The 13,786-nt window shown below is 43.0% G+C and overlaps 1 long non-coding RNA gene across 2 annotated transcripts in view; it reads right to left on the bottom strand.

Moving 5' to 3' along the window:
• The window catches only part of LOC132398354 (uncharacterized), a 98,754-nt gene that overhangs the window by 55,573 nt on the left and 29,395 nt on the right, over positions 1-13,786 (bottom strand). Inside the window, exon 4 of one of the 2 annotated variants that reach the window (XR_009513629.1) lies at positions 5,955-9,898. The exons of the other annotated variant lie outside the window; for it this stretch is intronic. This is a non-coding gene — a long non-coding RNA (uncharacterized LOC132398354). Of the gene's footprint in view, positions 1-5,954; positions 9,899-13,786 lie in introns of those variants that run through there. 2 annotated transcript variants of the gene reach the window in all.

The following is a 13,786-nucleotide window of genomic DNA, read 5'->3' as shown; positions in this document are numbered from 1 at the left end:
TTCCAGTAAATGGGTGCAAGGGAATGAATCTCAGGATGGTATGTGTTAGCATATGTGTACTGTGATAATAAATTTACTTTGACTTTGAGAAGATGCAAGAGAAGCAGAACAGTACTGGCCAACACTACACCTTCAGCCAAAAATAGCAATCACTGGTTTCACTCCAAAGGCAAGGATCAATCAGCGAGCCCTAGAGACAGAACACTGTAGCACAGAAACAGGCACTTTAGCCCATGCTGAGCTGTTATTATCAACCTCCACCTGGTCCATAGCCCTCCATCCCGCTCCAGTCCATGTACTTATCCAAACATCTCTTAAACATCAAAATCAAACCCACATCCACCTCTTTTGGGGATGCTCGTGCCGCACTCTCATCACACTCCGAATGAAGAAGTACCCCTTAACTATTTCCCCCTTCACCTCAAATCTATGGACTTTAGTTCTAGTCTCATCCAACCTCAGTGGAAAAAGCCTGTTTGCATTTACCCTATCTATACCCCTCATAATTTTGTATACCCCTGTCAAACCTCCCCTCATCCTCCTACGCTCTGGGGAATAAAGTCCTAACCTATTCAACCTTTCCCTGTAACTCAGTTTCTCAAGTCCCAGCAGCTTCGTTCCTTTTAAAAGTTCTCTGTACTCTTCCAATCTTATTGACATCTTTCCTGTAGGTAGCTGACCAGATCTGCACACAATACTCCAAATTAAGTCTCACCAACATCTTATATACCTCAGCATAGCATTCCAAGTCCTGTACTCAGTACTTTGATTTATGAAGGCTCATGTGCCAAAGGCTCTTTACAACCCTATCTACCCATGGTGTTGCAGGTAGCTAGGGCTATTAGTATCTCAATTGCAGACTCTGCACCTGCACAGGTGGGCTGCTGAACAGGTTCGACTATTGCGTTCATGAATATGCACACTCCAGCTAATTACTGTTTCCTTATGGTGGTATTTAACCCCCTTTTTTCATTCTATGCTCCCTGCTTACCCTTGTCCTTGCCTGGGAAAGAGGACGATCATTTCCACAGACGCTGTAAAGGAGCGGAATTGCTTTGGTATTTAGTTATTGCTTCTAGCCGCAGTGTTGGCATTTAACTTCCAGTTTTGAGAGTTTTAGTTAACGACCCTGTTAGCCTAACATTTATTGTTTTTCTTTTCCATTAAATTCTGCCGCAGTTCTCATTAAAACATGAACTGTTGACCTGCTTTATGATTCTACTTTGTTCTTCAGGTGAAATATACATAAAATCTCAGGCAATCTCAAAGTATTTTACAACTTGTGAAGTGCCTATATTCTGAGCAATATGGGTGTCAATAGGATTGTTTTTAGAGATACAGCGCAGTAACAGCTCCTTCCGGCCCAACAAGCCTACACGGCCCAATTACACCCATGTGACCGATTAACCTAATAACCCATACATCAATGAGGGAAGTGATCAGCAATGGTTACAGGGAGAAGGCAGAAGACTAGGTTTAAGAGGGATAATAAAATAGCCATGATTGAATGGTGGGGCAGACTCAATGGGCCAAATGGCCTAATTCTATTCCTATGTCTTATGGTCTTTTGGTCTATATGGGAATTCAGACCCACAGATAATGCTAAAAGCACAATAGCAAATTATGTGAAGTTGCCCAGCCAGCATAAGACCATAAGAAATAGGAGCAGGAGTTGGCCATTTGGCCCATCAAGCCTGTTCTGCCACTCAATAAGCTCATGGCTGATCTGGCTGTGGACTCAGTTCTATCTACCAATGTTTTGCCCAAAACCCTTAATTTCCCTACTATGCAAAAATCTGTCCAACTGCATTTTAAATATATACAATACACATGCCAGGTTCAAAGCCACACGGACAGCTTCCCGCTGAAGTCTGCTTCCTTTTGTTTTAAGATGCAGGACATTAACAGGCCCTTCAGGCCCAAGGCCCACACCCCCCATATTATACCCATGTGACCAGTTGAAAGATTTGGCAAAATTATCAGAATGTAATTATAAGCCTTTATATAAAAAAATTAAGGAAGATGTGGCAAGATGGAGACTGATTCCTTTTTTCAGTGTCAGTTCAAGGAATGAGTCTATTAAAATGAATATACTGCCCAGACTGTTATATCTCTTTCAGACCCTACCAATACAGATTAATCAAAATCAATTCAATGAATAGAACAAGATGCTATCAAGGTATATTTGACAGGGTAAAAGGCCTAGAGTTCATCTCAAAACTTTGCAATTAGCAAAGGAAAAGGTGGGGTGGGGCTTGCCTTCTCTTAGAGATTATTATTTTGCAGCACAGTTGAGAGCTGTGATATGTTGGTGCAACCCATCATATGACGCTCAATGGAAAAATGTTGAGGAGCGGGTACTTCCCATCCCCATACAAGCAATTTTGGCTGATAACAACCTGCAAAGGTACATAAATACTATTGATAACCCATGAGTGAAATTGACTCTTAAAATATGGAAAACTACTATAAAAGAATATAATCTAGAGGGAGATATTGCAATTCTTAAATGGTGTGCATATGACTCGGATTTTACTCCAAATAAATTGGATGCTAGATTTAAGGACTGGACAGCTAAAGAACAACAGTTCTTTGCAACATAATGAAAGAAGGAATACTGTTCAGTTTTGAAATGCTTAAAGAGAAACACTTATTAGAGAAACAAGATTTTTATCAGTATTTACAGATGCGACAATATGTTAATAAGATGCTTAAAAATGTAACCAAGGCAAATACATGCTTGATAGAGCTCTTTAAAAAAGCATATAATTCAGATGATGGTAGTAGAATCATTTCAAGCATGTATAAGGGGTTGTCAAATCTTAAAACACATTCGACATTAAAACAAAATGGGAGAAGGAAGGAGGGATAATTATATCTGAGGAAGAAAGGACAACAATATGGAGTTATCAATGGAAGTGTACCAGTTCACAGAAATGGAGGGAGTTTGGATGGAAAAACTTGATAAGATATTTTATCACACCCTCTCAGAAATCCCATTATGATAGTAACCTCCCTGTTTGCTGGAGAAATTGTAGAAATCAAAATGCAAATCATTATCATATTTTTTGTGACTGCCCTGTTATCAAAAACCATTGGAGGGGGATACACAATGCCCTACAAGACATCTTTAAATGTGAATTACCCTTGGAGAGTAAGACCATATATTTTGGATATATACCTCAAGAATGGTTGAAAAGAGATAAATATTTAATGAATATACTGTTGCTGGCTGGTAAAAAGATTCTTACTAGGAAATGGTTATCACAGGAGAGCCCAACTTTAAACGCATGGATGGAAATTACAATGGACATTTACAAAATGGAGAAGATAACAGCATCTGTTAATCATAAGCTGGAACAATTTGATTCATACTGGGAAAAATGGTTTAACTACATAATGCCTCATAGGCCTGATTTTATTCTTACAAATCAATGAATCTGTTGTAAAAAAAAAAGATCACTCCCTACTTGTACATAGTTCTTTCCTTTTGCTTGTTTTTTTCTTTCCACTCTTTTCTATAAGTATATACCCCAGATAAATACTTTGTGGAGATTTTGTGATATATATGGTTATATGATATATATGTACAATGTCTGAAATACATCTTATGGAAATGTTTGTTTGATGAACATCAATAAAAAAAAAGAAATATGGGGGAAACCATAGTGATGGTGGTCATGGGGAGAACGTACAATCTCCTTACAGAGAGAGGTGGGAATTGAACCCGGGTTGCTGGCATTGTTATTCTTCTCCCTGCTTCCTTTCCAATCCTGATGAAGGGTCTTGGCCTGAAACTTCTTCCCATTTATTCCTGACGATAGATGCTGCCTAACCTGAGAGTCCCGCTGCCGTATTGTACGTGTGATGCTGGCATTGTAAGTCAAAGTCAAAGTCAGTTTATTTCCCAAGTACGTATGCTACATTGAGATTCATTTCCAGGAAAATAAAGAAATACAGCAGAATTTATGAAAAGCTATGCATAAACAAAGACTGATAAACAACTTATATGCAAAAGAAGATGAATTATCCAAATAAAGAAATACAGCATCACGCTAACCGCAATGCTACCATGCCACCTGTAAGATTCTATAGACAGTGAAAGGATAACAACCAGTCAAGCTGCCTGAGTTGTTCTGAGCGAACAGATAATTTGTTTTTCTTTGGAAAGGTTACAGGGCAGGAATATCCTCCAACCCTACAATCCATCATTCTCCTTTACAACAGCGTCAATGGGGACTGTTGCTTCAATGGGATTTCTCAGCCAAATAACAGCACTTCTGACTGTGTAGTACACGCCCTAGTAGTGATCTAGAGAGCCAGGTGACTATCTCAGGGCTTCAGAGTGAGTGAGTGAGTGAGTGTGTGTGTGTGTGTATGAATGTAAAACGTAGAAGTTTGCGAGAGTGCTCGATGCTAAGCTGAACCTCCTTAACCTCCTCAGAAAGCAAAGAAGCATGCTTTGCTTATGATTGAATCGATGTTTCACTCTCCAGTTCCACTTATATCTTGGTTTATTATTATTGTCACACATACCAAAATATAGTGAAAAGCTTGTCTTGCATACTGTTCATACAGATCAGATCATTACACAGTGCATTGAGGCAGGACAAGGTAAAACAGTAACAATGCAGATTAAAGCATTGCAGCTAGTGCAGGTAGACGATAAATTGCAAGAACATAACGAGGGATATTGTGAGCTTAAGAGTCCACTTTATCTTACAAGAAGTCCATTCAAAAGCCTAATAACAGTGACTTAAAGCTGCCTTTGAGCCTGTTCGTATGTGCTTTCAGGCTTTTGTATCTTCTGCCCAATGGGAGGGGAGAAGAGAGAAGATCCGGGGTGGGGAGGGTCCAGATCTTCAGTGTGTGAGAGTGCATGTGAGAGTATGTGAGTGTGTGTGAGTGTGAGAGAGAGAGGGAATGTGTGTGTGTGTGTGTGTGTGTGTGAGAGAGTGAGTGAGTGTGTATGTTTGAGTGTGTGTGTGTGTGTAAACATCTACTTTGTGTCTACATGTCTATGCTTGTGTCTACATGCATGGGTAGCTGAGAACAAGCATTTTGTTAACAACGCATTACGCAATTTTGATAAAATCTAACCACTGTCTTCCACAGTGTTGGCAAAAGAGGAACATACACACACTCACACAACTGTTTCTCATTGATTATACTGCACGGCAGCCTAGTAATGTGGACGCATGACCATACAGTATAGGGTTATCTCCAGAAACCCATGTTCAGGAAAATGAACGAAATATTTCAGATGAGATTATTATTATCGTGTTCTTATTGTTTCTCAGCTCAAGCAGTAAAAGTTAAAGTATGGGCATAGCCAAGCACACTCACTTGTCGATTGCAAGGAGCTTTCGGACTATTCTAGTGGTGTTTAGTAAAGTGGCTTTTTGGAGATTTTGGCCTAATTGTTTATTGCTAATGTATAGTGACTTGGGGAAGATACCAGTTGTAGGTATTACTACTGTGTACTCTCTTCAAGTTCCACAGTCTTTCAATTTCCTTATTTAATTCAGCATATTTCTGGTGATTTTCACTTACTGTTTTCTGTCTGTTATGTGTGTTTGGAATAGCTAAGTTGTTCTTGCTTATTTATCCTGTAATATCATATCCAGACGGCTATTATGGACTGTCCTATCTGTGATAATGGATCGGTTGTAATATCGATTTGTGGGACTTTGACTCTAAAACCAAATCAGGCTTGAATTTACAGTCAGATTTGGTTATTATTGTTATCATTCCCTTTACTTGATTGCGAGCTATCTACTTAAAATACAAGCCTGAACCTTGTATTTATAGTCAGGCATGGTTATTGTTGTTATCATTCCCTTTATTTGATTGAGGGATATCTACATAAAACACAAGCTTGAACCTTGTACTTTTTATGACATATCGATATAGTCCTTATCTGTTTCTGAATGTTTCTCAATTCTGACCGCACCTGGGCCTCTGCCCCCACACCACGCTGTTCCTTGTTGGAGGATGGGCAGAGGGGCCCCAGCGGCCAGGGAGAGCCTGTCCTCTTCCTACTGAATGATCACAAACACTCCAGCTCACCTGGGAGATACAGAAATAGAAATGTTAAACAAAGAACACAGTCACAGACAGGCACACAGAGACACATGTACAGATAGACACACACAAACACACACTCACACATACAGACACACACACACACACACACACCTCCCCCACCCCACCAAAGACAGACACACACTCTTTGGTTGTCCATCGGAATCCGATGATGACGTCCACTCCTTTAACGGTGAGATCTTTGATGACTATACAGTTCTATCCTGGACCCACAAGCTCTATTGCAGGTGGGACATGTATACGTGGTAGTGGTGGTAGTGATGGCAACCATGGCTGCATTTCTCCTGGCTTCTGGTTGTTTTTTCCACCTTCAGAATACGAACCCCATCCCTACACAGCTGTCGCCAAGTGTTACGGTCAGCAGCAACATCCTCCAGGTCCTCGGGTCTGATCTTTCACTTCCTTAAAGCATTCTTCATCTGATCCTTACTGCGCTTCTTCAGCCCTCCAGCTGAGCGTTGACCATGATGTAGCTGGCCATATAACACTCTGCGGGGTAGCCAACATGGGGGCATCCTTATCACGTGCCCCAGCCACTGCAACTGACGCTGGGTGATCATGGCCTCAATACTTCTGCAGTTGGTCTTTACAAGTGTTTCAGTGTGAGGCACCCGCTCACGCCAGTTAATTCCCAGGATGTGCTAAAGGCAGCTTATGTGGAAGTGCTCCAAAGACTTGATATGACGGCTGTAGGTTACCCAAGCTTCACAGCCATAAAGGAGGGTGGTGACGCAGACTGCTCTCCCATGTTGATGTCATTGCCCCAAAGAAGATTGTACTGGCAACAACACATTGGTAGCACATACAAAAGAGAGGCCTGCGCACTCCAGAGGACCTCAGTCTCCTCAGGAAGTAGAAGTGACTCTGGCCCTTCTTATACACAGACTCTGTGTTGGTGCTCCACTCAAGACTGTCATCCAGGTGAACCCCCAGGTACTTGTAGTTCCTCACAACATCAACATCCTCACCATCAATAGTAACAGGGAGCAGTGCAGGCCTGGTCTTCCAAAAGTCCATCACCACCTCCTTTGTCTTACTTTGTTGAGCTGCAGATGATTCAGCTTGCAACATTTGACAAAGTCCTCCACCAGGGCCCTGTGTTCATCTCCTGACTTCCGCTTATACACCCAACTGTTGCTGAGCCATCAGAGAATTTCTACAGATGATATGACTCAGTGTTGTATCTAAAGTCTGAGGTGTACAGGGTAAACAGGAAGGGAGTCAATACAGTCCCCTGTGGGGCCCCAGTGCTGACTATAGCCACGTCTGACACACGGCTCTGAAGCCACACAAACTGTGGTCTGCCAGGCAGGTAGTCCATTATCCAGGACACAATGGAAGTGCCAGCCTGCACTGAACGGAGCCTTTCCCCCAGCAATGAGGGCTGTAGGTATTGAAGGTACGAGGAAAATCAAAAAATCATGATCCTCACAGTGCTGACCTGCTTATCCAATGAGAGTCAGCTCTGTTCAGCAGGTAGATGACAGCACTCCAATGTGCTCCTGGCAGGCAAACTGCAGGGGACCGAGGGCTGATCTGACCAGGGGTCGGAGGTGAGCCAGGACCAGCTTCTCTAGGGTCTTCATGTGTGAGGTCAGGGCCACTGGACGGTAGTCATTCAAGACTTTCAGTTGCTTTTCTTGGGTACTGGGACCACACATGATGTTTTCCACAGAGCCAGGACCCTTTCCAGGCTGAGACTCGGATTGAAAATGCACTGGAGAACTCCACACAGCTGCTCAGCACACTCCCTCAGGACCCTGGGGTTCACACCATCCGGTCCCGATGCTTTGCCGTGTCTGAGTTTCCCCAGAGCCCTTCTCACCCGCTCGGTAGTGAGGGTGAGTCCATGATGCCTGGGGAGCTGGTGGAAGGTGGGGCTGGGGAGGTACAGATCAGAACAATGGTAGTTGGTATGTCGAAGTTTGAATGGAAGGTGCAGGGGAAGGAGGGGATGTTGGCAGAGGTAGCCTGTGTTGTTCACCCACATGTTGAACTGGAGGAGAGAGGAGGGGAGCCGTTGTTGCTGAGAGAGTATTGGGTGCCTTGGCACCTGAACTAGTGTGCTGAGAGGGGTGTGAACAGGAGGGCAATTATCAAACCATTGAAGAATTGGTTTAACTCATTAGCCTATTCACAGCTGCATTCCAAAGCTCTACAGGATGTTCTTCATGTCTCTCCACACCTCCCATGTGCTACTCTGCCCAAGTTTATCCTCCAGCTCTCTCCTGTATTACTCTTTTGCCACTTTGACCTCCTCCTTTAGCTCCATTGGCACATTTTCCAATTCCTCCCTGTCTCCTGATCGAAAGGCTCTCTTTTTGTGGTTGAGAAGAACCTTTAGATCTCTGGTGACCCGTGGTTTGTTGTTGGGGAAGCAGCAAACAGTCCTTGATGGTATTACAGTGTCCACACAGAAGCTGATGTAGCCAGTGATGCAATCAGTAAGCCCGTTAATACTCTCCCCCATATGGTTTACAAAGCACATTCCAGTCAGTAACCTCACAGCAGCCCTTGAAGGCCTCGATGGCCGCTGGAGACCATTTCTTTACTGTCTTGGTGGTAGTTAGCTGCTACTGTACTCTGAGCTTATTCAAGGGCATGAAGTGAACCGGGTTGTGATCTGATCTTCCTAGTGGGGGGAGGGGGGAGAGCTGTGGAGCAGTATGCATCGTTACATTTGCATACAAGAGATCTGGTTTTATTTTCTTTTGTCTGATACTTGACAAACTGATCGAAGGTGGGTAGGGTTGTCGAGAGAGAAATGTGGCTGAAGTCTCCCGATACTGCAATGAATGCATTGGGGTGTTGAGTCTGGAGTCTCGCCATCGTAATGCGTATGACATCACATGCAGCATTGGAAATGCGGAACGTAGACATGAGCAATATGGCGTGGCTGAACTCGCGCGGTTGATAACACGGATGTAAACTCATAGCAAGCAGGTCGATGTCCAGACTGCAGGTTCGTCCTTTCACAGAAATGTGACCAGGATTACACCATCTGCTGTTCACAAGCACAGCAAGCCCACCTCCCTTTCTCTTGCCACACTGTAGGTTAATTCTGTCTGCTCGTAGCATTGAAAACCTATTCACAGTAGCATTGTAATCCGGGATTTGATTGTGTTGCCATGTCTCAGTGAAACACATAATGCTGCATTCCCTGTACTCGTTCTGCGTCCTCATGAGTATTGATAGTTCCTCCATTTTATTTGCCTGCAATCTTATGTTCCCCATAATGATAGGCAGGAGATATGGTTTATATCTCTGTCTCTTGATACATCATTTTCACCCGGTCTATAGCCTTGGTATCTCTGTCTCAGCTCCTCCGGAATATCGAGCTTCTGCTGGGCAAACAAAGGCTGTTGGTAGCTGTTCCCTTGTATATACAACATTGCTTCCACTACTGTGGTCACAGCACTAGGGTATCCTGAGAGCCAGAAGAATGATGAAAATGTTCTTAAACAGATTACTGTCCATTGTTATTTTGCAGTGCTGCTAGCCGGTACAAAAACAAACAAAAGGACATGCTAAATAACGTCAAGACAAACAAACACTCAGAGCTACTGTAACGTGCTGCTGCCACCTTGCTTGGCGCACACAGGGAGTCCATAACTCACAAACTTCTAAGAAAGTTGTGCCTACTTTGTGAAGACACTTTTGTGCTGGCCCCAGGACAGATCCATGGATATGCTGACAGAGGAATATGTTAACACTAAGGAATTTAGAACTACTGACCCTCTCCACCTCTGTTCCCATAATGAAAACTGGCTCATGGACCTCTGACTTCATCCTCCTGAAACCAAAGTTTTGCGGACTTGATTAAGATGTGGACGAGAATGTACAAAGTTCAAAGTACATTTATTATCAAAGTATGTATACTATATACAACCTTGAGATTCGTCTCCTTACAGGCAGCCACAAAGCAAAGGAACCCAATAGATCCCATTGAAAAAAAGGCCATCAAACACCCAATGTGCAGAAAAAAAATCAAATTGTGCAAACAATAAAAGTAAGGAAATAACATTCAGAAATGAAGTTCATGAAAGTGAGTTCACAGATACGGAGCCAGTCATCACTGCTGTCGGTCCAGGAGCCTATTAGCTGCGGGCCACAGCCCCACTTCAGTGCAGAGACGAATAAACCTCACAGAGCAGTGAGCTGAACTGGATTGTCCCTCACCTTCTCAATCTGGCCCGGTGTTTAAATCTCAGGTCATTGGTTGCTCTTGGACCTGGCATGGTTAGTAAGTTTGCAGATGGCACTAAAGTAAGTGGAACCATAGACAGAGAAGAAAGTTATCAGCAATCACAGTGAGATCTTGACCAGCTGGGTCGGTGGCAAATGCAATTTAACTCAGATAAGTTTGAAATGTAGCCTTTTGGGATGTCAGTCCAGGTTAGGAGTTTCACGGACAACAAAAGGGCCCTGGGAAGTGTTGAAGAACAGAGAAATCTAGAAGTTCAAGGACACAGTTCCCTGAAAGTGGCCACACAGACAGACAGAGTGATGAGAAAGGTATATTGCAGGCTTGTCTTCATTTGGTGAGAAGTTAGGACGTCCTGTTAAAGTTGTACAGAATATTGGTTAGGCTGCACTTGGAATATTCTGTGTACTTCTGGTTTCACAAGATTGCTGCCTGAACAGGAGGGGGCTCTTTATGAGAGATTGAATAGGATGGCAGAAGTAAATAAATTTATGAGAAGTAGATAACCAAAGACTGTTCCCATGACTAGGGTGTCTAAAATTAAAGGGCATAGATTTAAGGTGAGAAGGAGGAGTTCTTAAGAGATTTGACAGGTTAATACTTTCACATAAGGAACAGTTTAACTGAATTGAGTAGCCAGAGGAGATGGTGGAGGCAGATTTAGAGTCAGATTCATTTAATCATCAGCGAAATGTGCCATTCGTGTGAACAACCAACACACCCAAGGGTGTCACACACTCTGGTGCCAACATTGCGTGCCCACCATGTTTGCAGAAGAACACAGAACATAACAAAACAGGGCATGGCAGATGACACAAGACAACAACAGTGAAACAATCTCCATCCTTCCACGCCAAATGCATTTATACAGATCTCTAACCCCTGGACAGGCTGTCTAGGTCTCCAGCATCTAGCGGATTTGTGGATTCACTAACATCCCCAGGAGCACTAAAATGATTGGAAAAAGCAGAGCATAGAAGGAAAAATAATTAACACAGACAGATCTGATTGTCAGCGAGGATGTGGTGAGCTGAAGGGCCGGTTTCTATTCTGTACTGCTCTTTGACTCTAAGGACTTCACCTGGTTTGGAGTTATAGAGTTAGTTGGAGGTATTGGTTAGTTATAGAGAATGGTTAGACTAACTTGTACTTAATTCACTGGAACATCAGAAGCTGAGGGTGACCTGTTAGAAGTATATAGAAAGTGAGAGCATAGAGGAGGTACATAGAGCTATTTCCCACAGTGGAGATGTCAAAATCTAGATGGCATAGGCTTAGAAAGTTAAAGAGAGTACAAAGCAAGTGTTTGCACAGAGATAGAGATTAGCTTTATTTGTCACATGTATATTGAAACATACAGTGAATTACATCATTTGCATCAAGACCAACACGGTCCGGAGATGGGCTGGGGGCGGCCTGCAAGGGTTGCCATGCTTCCAGTGCCAACGTAGCATGCCCACGACTCACTAAGCCGGACACCGTTGGAGCGTGGGAGGAAACTGGACCCGAAGGAAACTCTCGCACTCATGGCAAGAACGTACAAATCCTTGCAGACAGCGGCAGGAATAGAACTCCGAGTGGTTGGACAAACTTGAATTGATTTCTTTGGCACATCAGAAGCTGAGGGGTGAGCTGACAGAAGTATATAGAATTATGAAAGGCACAGATAAGCTATTTTCCCAGGGTGAGAAAGCATGAAAGTGTTGGTAATTGATAAAAGAAAAACAGATAAATATTTGCCAAAATCTCTTCTTCTGCATTCATCTAAGAAGGCAGATAGGGCTTCATCTTAATATCTCAAATTCTCTGACTGTGCAAAAATCTCTAGACGTTGCTCATATGTCTGGAATGGGAGATTAACTCAAAGCCTGCTGGCTCAGATGCAGTTGTAAGGTTAATGCACTCTCTTACAGATCCATAGCTCAAAGGAGCAGATAGTAAGTCTGCATAGTCAAGACCGAATAATGGTGGAGTTCGGGAGCATCCACATTTCAGAATCAGTTTATTATCACTGCTGTGTGTTGTGAAAGTGCTTGTGTTGCGGCAGCAGCACAGTGCAATATATGAAGTTTACTATTACAAATTATCATAAGAAATTTATGTAGAAGTTAAACCAGTAGTGCAAATCGAGAGCAAAAGGAATGAGGTAGTGTCAGAAATCTGATGGTGGAGGGAAGAACCTGTTCCTGAAATGATGAGTTTGTGTTTTCAGGTTCCTTTACCTTCACTCTGATGTGGTAATGAAAAAGGGCAAGTCCTGGATGGTGAGGGTCCATAACGATGGATACTGCCTTTTTGAAGAATCCCCTTTTGAAGGTCTCCTCAATGGCGGATTAAGTAAGCATTTAAACTAAATAAGTAGCTAGTGAATTGGATCCTCATCAGCATGTACAGAACCCATCTCTGAGCCCTGGGTATTGTCAAAGACCCCTCCCAGCCATCCCACAATTCTTCGTCAGGCAGAAGGTACTGGAGTATAAGAATCAGGACTGATAGGCTCCCCCAGGCTCTGAGACTTCTCAATATCCTGCAACCACCCACTACACATTATTTTTGACAGCGCCAGTAACAGCAACACTGTTGTGTATTTAACTATATGTCAAATATGCACTTTATGTTAACTTGTACACCTACAGAATATTTTTACCTGTTATTGTGTTAATATCAAATTATGTGCTATTATTTGAACCTTGGTCTCTGAGGAATGTTGTTTTGTTTTGCTGTGTACATGTGTATGGTTGAATGACGATAAACTTGAACTTGAACTCTTTGCTTCCCCCGTTTCCAGCTCTCTCCCTCTGTGTTGTTCAAGCTAACCGGTTATACAAAGGTCCATAGATGACATGCTGATAGAGGTGGTTGCTATCAAACTGCTGACACTGGTCTGGCTCGAACAGCTAGAAATTGATCTGGTTGCTATGTGGCAGTTTCTTTTGTATAATGAACACTCTCCACCAGCAGATAACTTCTCAACTCAGTAACATTTAGGTTAGACTTCATGTCTGGGGAGCAAACGATTGTGCCTTCTTAGAATAGGACAGAAATACTACAGCTGAATCACATGTATATTTAATACAGCAATCAGTAGCATTTATAGTGCCCTTAACATACCAAGAACACCCTAAACTACTTAGCAAGTGTACATGAGACAAAATTTGACACCAAGCGCCGTTAGGGCAGTCAAGGAAAAGCCTGGATGAAGCCTTAAGGAGCAGAAACAGAAAAGAGAGGGGCAGCATTTTCCATAAACATGGACTAGAAGGTAAAAGTAATCATGTAATGCTGAGGTGTAATCCGGCATTGTTCAGGCTGCACTTGGAGTGTGAGACGTTTTACGCCCCTTATCTAAGAACGGAGGGTGGCAGAGTAGAGGTACATCTCTACCAAAGGCGGGGTAAGGTGCTCCGTCCCTCCGCTATACTGCAGCTCATCCTTGGGAAAGGTGTAGCACCTCTCGATCAGGATCACGTGAAGGCA

Source organism: Hypanus sabinus, chromosome 8 (assembly GCF_030144855.1).
Source record: "Hypanus sabinus isolate sHypSab1 chromosome 8, sHypSab1.hap1, whole genome shotgun sequence".
Classification (NCBI taxonomy): Eukaryota; Metazoa; Chordata; class Chondrichthyes; order Myliobatiformes; family Dasyatidae; genus Hypanus; species Hypanus sabinus.
This window is presented reverse-complemented; position numbering and strand designations above follow the sequence as displayed.